Source organism: Prionailurus bengalensis, chromosome B1 (genome assembly GCF_016509475.1).
Source record: "Prionailurus bengalensis isolate Pbe53 chromosome B1, Fcat_Pben_1.1_paternal_pri, whole genome shotgun sequence".
NCBI classification, from domain to species: domain Eukaryota; kingdom Metazoa; phylum Chordata; class Mammalia; order Carnivora; family Felidae; genus Prionailurus; species Prionailurus bengalensis.
In genome coordinates this window covers 49127918-49137627 of record NC_057344.1, presented here as the reverse complement: position 1 = coordinate 49137627, position 9710 = coordinate 49127918, and the positions used below count along the sequence as shown (strand labels likewise).

The following is a 9710-nucleotide window of genomic DNA, read 5'->3' as shown; positions in this document are numbered from 1 at the left end:
ATTTGTTTCTTTTTCTTACTTTAATGAAATGTATAGGACCTCCAGTTCAACGTTGAGGACAAGTGGTGATAGCAGCAGGCACCCTTGTTCTTGATCCCGAACAGAATGTATTGCATTCTCTCTCTTTTGTGCATGCACACACACACACACACACACACACACACACAGGCATTTTATTAATTAATGTACTAGAAGATGGAGGGGAGGAGGTGTGGCTATATATAGGGATTATAATTGTCACCAGGCTCTGAGTCTCTGAGTCTCTGCTTTCTTATAGTGGCTTCTTAGGTAAGATCCCCTCCCGTTAGGGACATGGCCACAGCCCCTCCAAGCTTTCAGTCTGCTGACCTAGCTACCCCATAAAAAGAGAAAGCACTTCTTTTCTAATATTTTCAGCAAAAACGTGGAGGCTGACATTCTTTGGCTAATTGGCCCTGCCTGGGTAACATGTCCATTCCTGCAATGAGAGTGGACAGAGCAGTGGTATTCCCACTGGTCAGACCTGAGTCATTGGTCTGTCGCTGGGGGGATGTGGGGGGGTGGTGGGGTCAACTTTGAACCACATGAAGTGTTTATCCCAAGGAAAAGATGGATGGGTGTTGTTACTTGAAGAAGAGTGGGTGGGGATTCAGTAACTACAGCAGATATCTGCCATAGGTACATTGGGAGCTGGGCTTGCGGGAAGTCAGGGCTTATGTCTGCAAAGACAAGTGAAAAGGGAACTCTGCGAGGAAGAAATGGTGTAAGCAAAAGCCATGGAGATGGGCTGGAGATAGTTTAACTAGCAGCCTGGTCTCCCTGGGAGGCCCCACGATGGTGAAGGAGGAGGAGGGCCTATTGCCTTCTTTGTTTTGTTTTCAAAATAATATTTGTTGTTGTGGCCACCACCACCATCATCGCTATTTGTCTTTTATGTCGTTATTACAGAGGGTTTCCATCAAAGGCCAAGAGACTAGATGATGTACCCCCATGTACCCATGTATCACTCATCACCCAATTTTATAATTGTTAATGTTTTGCCAATTTTTTTTAATCTTATCTCATGGCATACTTTAAAGCAAATCCCAGACATCGAATCATTTCAGCTCTAAATATTTCAAGGCATGTATCTTTTTTTTTAAATTTTTTTTTAACGTTTTATTTATTTTTGAGACAGGGAGAGACAGAGCATGAACTGGGGAGGGTCAGAGAGAGAGGGAGACACAAAATCTGAAACAGGCTCCAGATTCTGAGCAGTCAGCCCCGAAGTGGGGCTCGAACTCACGGACAGTGAGATCGTGACCTGAGCGGAGCTTAACCTACTGAGCCACCCAAGGGCCCCATCAAGGCATGTATCTTTAACATAGAGTTTTTTTTTTTTAAAGCAATCACAATACATTATTTTCTTAATGTTCATTTATTTTAGAGAGTGAGCAAGCTCGGGAGAGGCAGGGGGGTGGGGGACAGAGGATGCTAAGTGGGCTCCTCGCCGACAGCACTGAACCCGGTGCAGGACTCAAACTCACCAACTGTGAGATCGTGACCTGAGCCAAAGGCAGACGCTTAACCAACTGAGCCACCCAGGTGCCCCAGTAATCACAATACATTATTACACTTAATAATTTCTTAATATAATAACAAATCTGTGTTCAAATTTCTGTGATTTTCTCAAAAATTCTTTATAAAATGATTTGTTTGAATTAAAATCCCAAGTCCAAACATTGCATTTGATTGATATATTTAAGCCTCTCTCTTGAATAAACTTTTACGTTATTTTTTGTTAACGTCTCTTTTGATCTATAACATCTCCACGCTACTTTTCCCATGCCATTTATTTGCTGAAAAAATGAGTCATTCTAGGTTGACGGTTCAAGATCATGAAGATGGTGTTAACATGTTTCTCTCTTTGGAGATGCTGTGGGCAAACTGGAAGATAGATCTAGAGGCTTGATTACAACTAGGGGCAATTTTCTTTTCTTTATTTTGGCAAATCTACTTAATAGGTGGTGCTGTGTACTTTCTATTACATCATGTCAGGAGGTGTGTGATGTCTGGTTTTCTTAAAGGGAAGAGTTTCCATTTTTCACCTTTAGGAAGGATGTTTGCTGTGGACTTTTTTGGTAGATTCTACATTTTAGATTTAAAAGTTCCCTAGTTTGATAAGATTTCTTCTCTTATCACATAGAATGAGATAAATAAGGCATCTTATGGATGCCTTATTTACTAAATGATTTTTCTGCATCTATTCATCTATTTCCTTTTCTGATTTTTGTAACAAGCTTTTCTATCCTCATGGGATAAATTTGGGGAAGTCTCCCTATTTCATCTGTTCTCTGGAGGAATTTGTGTTGGATTAGAGCTGTCTTTGAATGTTTTGGTAGAATTTGCCTCTAAGTCTTTCTGCATGAGCCTGGTGTTTTCTTTGGGGGAATATTTTAAACCACTGATCCAACATCTCTAATGGTCTCAGAATATTCAGGTTTTCTACTTCTTGAGTCAGTTTTGATGACTTACATTTTCCGATGAATTTGTTTGGTCCATCAAAGCTTTCAAATGTATCGTGACTAAATGTTCATGGCAATTCCATTTAATGTTGTCTTATTTATTCTCAATGTCTTTTATTGATGCTTTCATTTTTCTTGATCAATACTGCATATAGCTTATCAATTGTATTAGTCTTTTAAAAGAACTAACTTTTGGCTTTGTCTGTCCTCTCCATTCAAAACTTTCTTTTTCTCATGTCATTAATTTTAGGCCTTTATTATTTCCTTCCTTCGACTTTATGTGTGTTCTGGTGGACTTCAGACTTTACAAGTTGGACACATAGCTTATTAACTTTAGCCTTTCTTCTTCTAATGTAAGTATTTAAGACCATTAATTTTCTCTTCAAGTACTGCCCAACTACACTCCTCAGGTTCTGAGATTTTATTATGAGACTTTTCATAATAAAGCAGCTTAAAAATACTTGCTATGTCTATTTCAATGTAAGTTTTATTTTTTCTTTTTTGACTCATGAGCTTTTGGAAGTAAATTTCTATTTCTTAAAATAATTTTTAAAAATTGAGTGCTACTTCACATTCCTTCAGTGAAACGCATAGATTATGTGCATAGTTCGATGCGTTTCCCTAAATGCATACATCTGGAGAAGTCACACAGCTGTCAGGACACAGACCATTTTTCCATGAGAGCAGAAACTTGTCTTATGGTCTCTCCATCAATTCCTGCTTTTCCCCTGCACACCCTGAGGCAGCAACCACTCTGTTCTCTAGCGTCATAGGATGGCTTTGCCTCCCCCTAATTTAACATAAATGGAATCATACTGTATATGCTCTTTTGTGTGTTACTTTTCTTCAATATAGTATTTTTGACTGTTTTTTTTTAATGTATTGCTTATACATTTTGGTTGTTGCTTTTTTTCTTCCTCTTCAACCTCTCCCCCCTCCCCTTCTTCCCCATCTTCTTTGGAGTAGTTCATATTCCATTGCACAAAAATTAACAATTTATCCATTCCTCTGTTGGTGGATATTTGGCCTATTTCCAGTTTGGGGCAATTATGATGAAAGCTGCTGTGAATGTTTTTGTACAAGTCTTTTTGTGGAATATGTTTTTGTTTCTCTTGGGTAAATACCTAGGAATGGAAGTGAAGTGTTGAGTCATAGGGTGAGTGCATATTTACCTTTATAAGAAATTGCCAAACTGGTTTTCCAAAGAGGTTCTACCATACAGTCCCAACACGAACATTCTCACTATAGCTGGATATTTGTCTTTTCCATTTTAATTCTTCTAGTGTGTAAAATATGGTATCCTAGTTGTTTTTTAAAATCAATTTTGGGGCACCTGGGTGGCTCAGTCAGTTAAGCGGCTGACTCTTGATTTCAGCTCAGATCATGATCTCACGGTTGTGGGTTCCAGCCCCACACAGCACAGACCTTGCTTTGGATCCTCTGTCTCCCTCTTTTCTGCCCCTCTTTCCCTCCCCCCACTCTTTCAAAAATAAATGTTTTAAAAAATTAAAATCAAGTTTATTGATGTATACTTTACATGCACACATTTTAAGTGTATAATTTCTTGAGTTTTAACAAATGTACACACCTGTGTAATCACCATCCCTAATCAAGATAGGGACAATTCTGTCACCTCAGAAAACTCTCATGCCCCTTTCTGGTTGATTACTCTCCACTTCTGCCCCAGTAACCACGAATCTTACATCTATCATTTTTTTATTTGTTTTGCCTGTTCTAGAATTTCATATAAATAGAATCATCACTATGTATTCTTTTTTATGGGTGGCTTCTTTCACTCAGCATAATTTTTTTTATTAAAAAAAATTTTTACACTTTTTTCATTTTTGAGAGACAGAGACAAAGCATGAGAAGGGGAGAGGCAGAGAGAGAGAGGGAGACGCAGAATCTGAAGCAGGCTCCAGGCTCTGAGCTGTCAGCACAGAACCCAAAGCGGGGCTTGAACTCACCAACCATGAGATCAGGACCTGAGCCGAAGTCAGATGCTTAACCAACTGAACCACCCAGGTGACTCTCAGCATAATTATTTTAAGATTCACTCATATTTTTGTGTCCAATATAACATTTCCCTTTTCATTGCTGAGGGGGCATTCCATTGTATGGATTTTATACATTCTCCTGATGGTGGACATTGGGTTGTTTTTACTTTTTGGCTATTATGAATAAATTTATTTTTTGATATATGTTTTTATTTCTTTGGGATAAATTCCTAGGAGTGGAATGACTGAATCATATGATAAATGTATGTCTAACTTTTAAAAAAAATTTTTTTTTTTAACGTTTATTTATTTTTGAGACAGAGAGAGACAGAGCATGAATGGGGGAGGGTCAGAGAGAGGGAGACACAGAATCTGAAACAGGCTCCAGGCTCTAAGCTGTCAGCACAGAGCCCGACGCGGGGCTCGAACTCACAGACCATGAAATCATGACCTGAGCCGAAGTCAGTCACTTAACCGACTGAGCCACCCAGGCGCCCCTATGTCTAACTTTTTAAGAAACTACCAAACTGTTTTCCAAAGTGGTTGTATTATTTTACATTCCTGCCAGTGGTATATGAGCGTTTCATCCTCACCGCATCCTCACCAGCACTTGGTCAGTCTTTTTAATTTTAGCTATTCTAATAGGTTTGTGGTGGTATCTCATTGTGGTTTTGATTTATATCTCCCTGATCACTAATGATGTTGACCATCTTCTTGTGCACTAATAAATGTCTCTTGTGAAGTCCGTTCAAACATTTCACCCATTTATATGGGTTATTTGTCTTATTACTGAGTTGCAAGAGGTATTTATATATTCTATTTATAAATTACTTGTCAAATGTTTTCTCCCAGTGTGTAACATATCTGATCATATACTTAACTGGATCTCATGGTGTGAAGGTTTTAATTTTTATGAAATTTATCACATGTTTCTCTTATGGTTAATGCTTTTCTTGTTTTAGCTGAGAAATCTTTGCCACCCAAAGATCATGAAGGTATTTTTCTGCGTTTATTCTAGAAGCACTATAATTTTTTTTTTTTAAGTAAGTCTTTATGCCCAGCGCAGAGCCCAACACAGAGCTTGAACTCATGACCCTGAGATGAAGACCTGAGCTGAGATTGAGTCGGACACTGAAGTGACTGAGCCTCCCAGGTGCTCCTAGAAGTGCTATAATTTTAACATTTGTATTTAGGCCTTCATTTATCTTGAATTAATTTTTATGAGTAATATGAGCTAGGGGTCAAGATACACTTTTTCCTTATGATTTCCAATTGTCCTAGCACCATTTTTGAAGAATCTTTCTTTTTCTCATTGACTTCTTTTGGTTCCTTTGTAAAACAAAACAAAGCAAAACAAAACAAAACAAAACAAAACAAAAACATCAATGGGCTAATTAATGTTGAGCTAATTTCTGACTCTGTTTCTGTTACACTTGTCTGTTCATCTTTGTGACTGTACCATACTATCTTGAATACTAAATCTTCATAGTCATTACTGAAATCAGGCTATGTAAGTCCTCCAAATTGGTTCTTTTTTTTTTTCAAGAATTTTTTTTCTTTTTTGCTATTCTATGTCATTTATATTGCCATATACATTTTAGTATCCGTCTTTCAATTTCTATAACAAAGACATGCAGGAACTTTGAGATTGCATTAACTATAGATCAGTTGGGGAGAATGTCCACTATTAAGTCTTTCAATCTGTGAACGTGTATATCTCTCCATTTATTCTGGTCTTTTAAAATTTCTCTCAGCAACGTTTTGTCATTTTATACACACAGATTTCATACAAATTTTGTAAAAGTTATTCCCAATTATCTTATGTTCTTTCATGCTATTGTGATATTTTTTTAATTTCCTTTTTCTTTTTTTTTTGTAGCTAGTGTATAGACAAATGATTGATTTTTATGTATTGCTCTTGTATCCTTTGATCTTGATAAGTTGTTTTTTGGTAAAAGTAAGGTTTGCTTTTGAATAGATTCCTTAGGAATTTCTACATGTACCATTATTTTGTTCGTAGATAGAAACAATTTTACTTCTTTCCCCGTCTTTATATTTTCTTTCTTTGCCTTATTTCACTGGCTAAGATCTCCAGTACAATGTTGAATGCAAGTGGTATGTCCATACCTTTGCCTTGTTCTTGATTTTAGAGAGAAAGCATTTGGTATTTAACATTTAAATATGATGTTAATCGAAAGATTTTCATAAGACAACTTTATCAAAGTTTGAAGTTTCCTTTGATTCCTAAGTCTACTGAGACTTTTAATTAGAAAACATTGAATTGTTACAATTGTTTTGCATCTGTTGAGATGACCAAATGATTTTTCTCCTTTATTCTTCTGTATAAATGATGAACCATATTAATTGATTTTCAAAGTGTTAAACTACCTAGCATTACTGTGACAAAACCTGCTTAGTCATGATGAATTATCTTTTTTATATATGACTAGATTTGATTTGCTAGTACCCTCATTCAATTTGTTAAGAATTTTTGCATTTATATTCATGAAGATCATTGGTCTATGATTTTATCTTCTTGCACTTTACTCATTCCCTCCTTACCTTTTGAAAGAGTTTGTGTAAGATTGCTATTTATTTTGTAAATGTTTAAAATAAATTTTCTTAGGAAAAGGTTTTTAATTCTGAATTCAGTTTTTAAAATGCACTTAAGACTATGGAGACTTTTCTATTATTTTTGTATTAGCTTCTGTAATTTTTGTCTTTCAAGAAATTTTTTCATTTCACTTAGGTTGTTGAATTTGGTAGTATAACTTGGTTCATAATATTACTTTATTATCTTTCACTCTGCAGGATCCATAGTGATGTCCCCTCTTTCATTCCTGATATTGTTAATTTATTTGTTCTTCCTTTGTTTTTCTTGAAAATTTAGTTAAGAGTATATCAGTTTTATTCATATTTTCAAAGAACTAACTTTTGGCTGTGTTAATTTCCTTGTCGTTTGTCTTTTTTTTAATTGATTTTGGCTTTTTTAGTTGTCTCTCTGTATCTTATTCTGTGTTAACATTTGTTTCTCTTTCTAGTTTCTCAAAGCAGAAACATAAATCAATGATTTAAAAATTGCTTTTCTTTTTTTATATAGTCATTTAAATGTTTATTTTTGAGAGAGAGAGAGCATGAGAGCACAAGGGAGGAGCAGAGAGAGGGAAACAGAGGATCTGAAGCAGGCAGATAGTAGAGAGCCCGATGCAGGGCTCAAACTCATGAACCTGTAAGATGATGGTCTCTGCCAAAGTCAGACGCTCAACTGAATGAGCCACCCAGGTGCCCCACTTATATAGTCATTTAAGCTCTATTTTATTTTTTTTCCTAAGAACTACTTTATCTGCATCTGACAAATTTTGGTATGTTATATTTTCAATACTAGTTAAAAAAATTTTCTAATTTTCTTTGTGATGTTTTTTCTCTGACCTATATAATTAGAAGTGTGGCATTAAAGTGTTCACTTCAGCAGCACATATACTAAAATTGGAACGACACAGAGATTAGCATGGGCCCTGTGCAAGGATGGCATGCAAATTTGTGAAGCTTCCAGAAAAAGAAAAGAAAAAAGAAAAGAAAGAAAAGAAAAGAAAAGAAAAGAAAAAGAAAAGAAAGAAAAGAAAAAGTGTGGCATTAGAAGCATCTCTTTCACACAGTGTATCATTAGGTCTTACATTTTTTTTTAAGTCTAGTTTGACATTCTCTGCCTTTTAATTTGAGTATTTAGTTCACTTATATATAATGTAATTATTATATAATTTTTTAAAGCCCATATCTTTCTTTTTGGGTTTTTATTTGTCCTGTTTTTTTGTGTTCATTTACTCCTCTTTTCCATCTATTTTTAGCTCAATTAAGTATTTTTAGTATTTCATTTTACCTCTTCTATTTGCTTTTCTGTTCTACCTCTTGGCTTTATTTTTTAGTGGTTGCTGTAAGAGTTACACTATACTTTCTTCCTTATCCTACCTTGAATTAATGTTATTTTTGTTCACATATGATGTAAGAACTTTCCACTTATCTACCTCCCTTTCATTGTGCCACTGTTATCATTCATTTTCCTTTTTTGTATGTAATAACTTCACAATGCACTGTGGTGATTATCCCTTTGACAATAAATTTTCTTTTAAGGAAATCAAGAAATAAAAAGAAAAAGTATTTTATATCCTTAAACTTAACACTTATTGTTTCTTTCATTGGGTAAAAGAGTGTTGTGTGTGAAACTTAAGTTTGTAACTGGTATAATCTCCTTTCAGCCTAAAGATATTCCCTTAATATTTCTTTTTTGTGCAGGTGTACTGGTTATAAACCTGCTCAGCTTTGTTTATATGAAAATCTCTTTCATAGTCCGTGTTTGTATGCTTTTACATGTTGACATACTTTTAATATCATATTTAAGAAACTGTTGCCTAACTCACTATTCTAAAATTTTTATATGTTGTTTTTTGATGTTTTATACTTTAGCTTTTACAATTAGGTCTATAATCCATTTTGAGTTAATTTTTGTGTATGTTAAGAGGTAAGGGCCAAGATTCATATTTTGTATATCATTATACTATTGTTCCAGTACTGCTTTTTATAAAGATTATTCTTTCTTCATTGAATTGCTTTGGCAATCTTGTTGAAAATCAACAGACAATATATAAGTGGATCTATTTCTGAACTCTCTATTCTGTCCCATTGATCTATGAGTCTATCTCTATACAAATACCACACTATCTTGATTACTATAGCTTTGTACATCTTGAAATCAGGTAGTATGTCTTTCTACTTTCTTCTATTTTTCTAATTTAAAAAAATTAATTTTTTAATGTTTATTCAATTTTTGAGAGAGAGCGAGTGAGCAGGGGAGGGACAGAGAGAGAAGACACAGAATCTGAAGCAGGCTCCAAGCTCCAAATAGTCAGCACAGAGCCTGTTGGGGTATTTGAACCCATGAACTGTGAAATCATGACCTGAGCCAAAGCCAAAGCTGGATGCTCAACTGACTGAGCCACTCAGGCACCCCTACTTTCTTCTTTTTTAAAAAACATAGTTTTGGGGCGCCTGGGTGGCGCAGTCGGTTAAGTGTCCGACTTCAGCCAGGTCACGATCTCGCGGTCCGGGAGTTCGAGCCCCCACGTCAGGCTCTGGGCTGATGGTTCGGAGCCTGGAGCCTGTTTCCGATTCTGTGTCTCCCTCTCTCTCTGCCCCTCCCCCGTTCATGCTCTGTCTCTCTCTGTCCCAAAAATAA

General features: G+C 35.8%; 1 non-coding gene across 1 annotated transcript; it reads left to right on the top strand.

Annotated features, from left to right (window-relative positions):
- The first annotated feature begins 7936 nt into the window (after positions 1-7936).
- LOC122479238 lies at positions 7937-8040 on the top strand. The gene has a single exon (XR_006296302.1). It is a non-coding gene; the product is annotated as a U6 spliceosomal RNA (small nuclear RNA).
- Positions 8041-9710: the final 1670 nt, after the last annotated feature.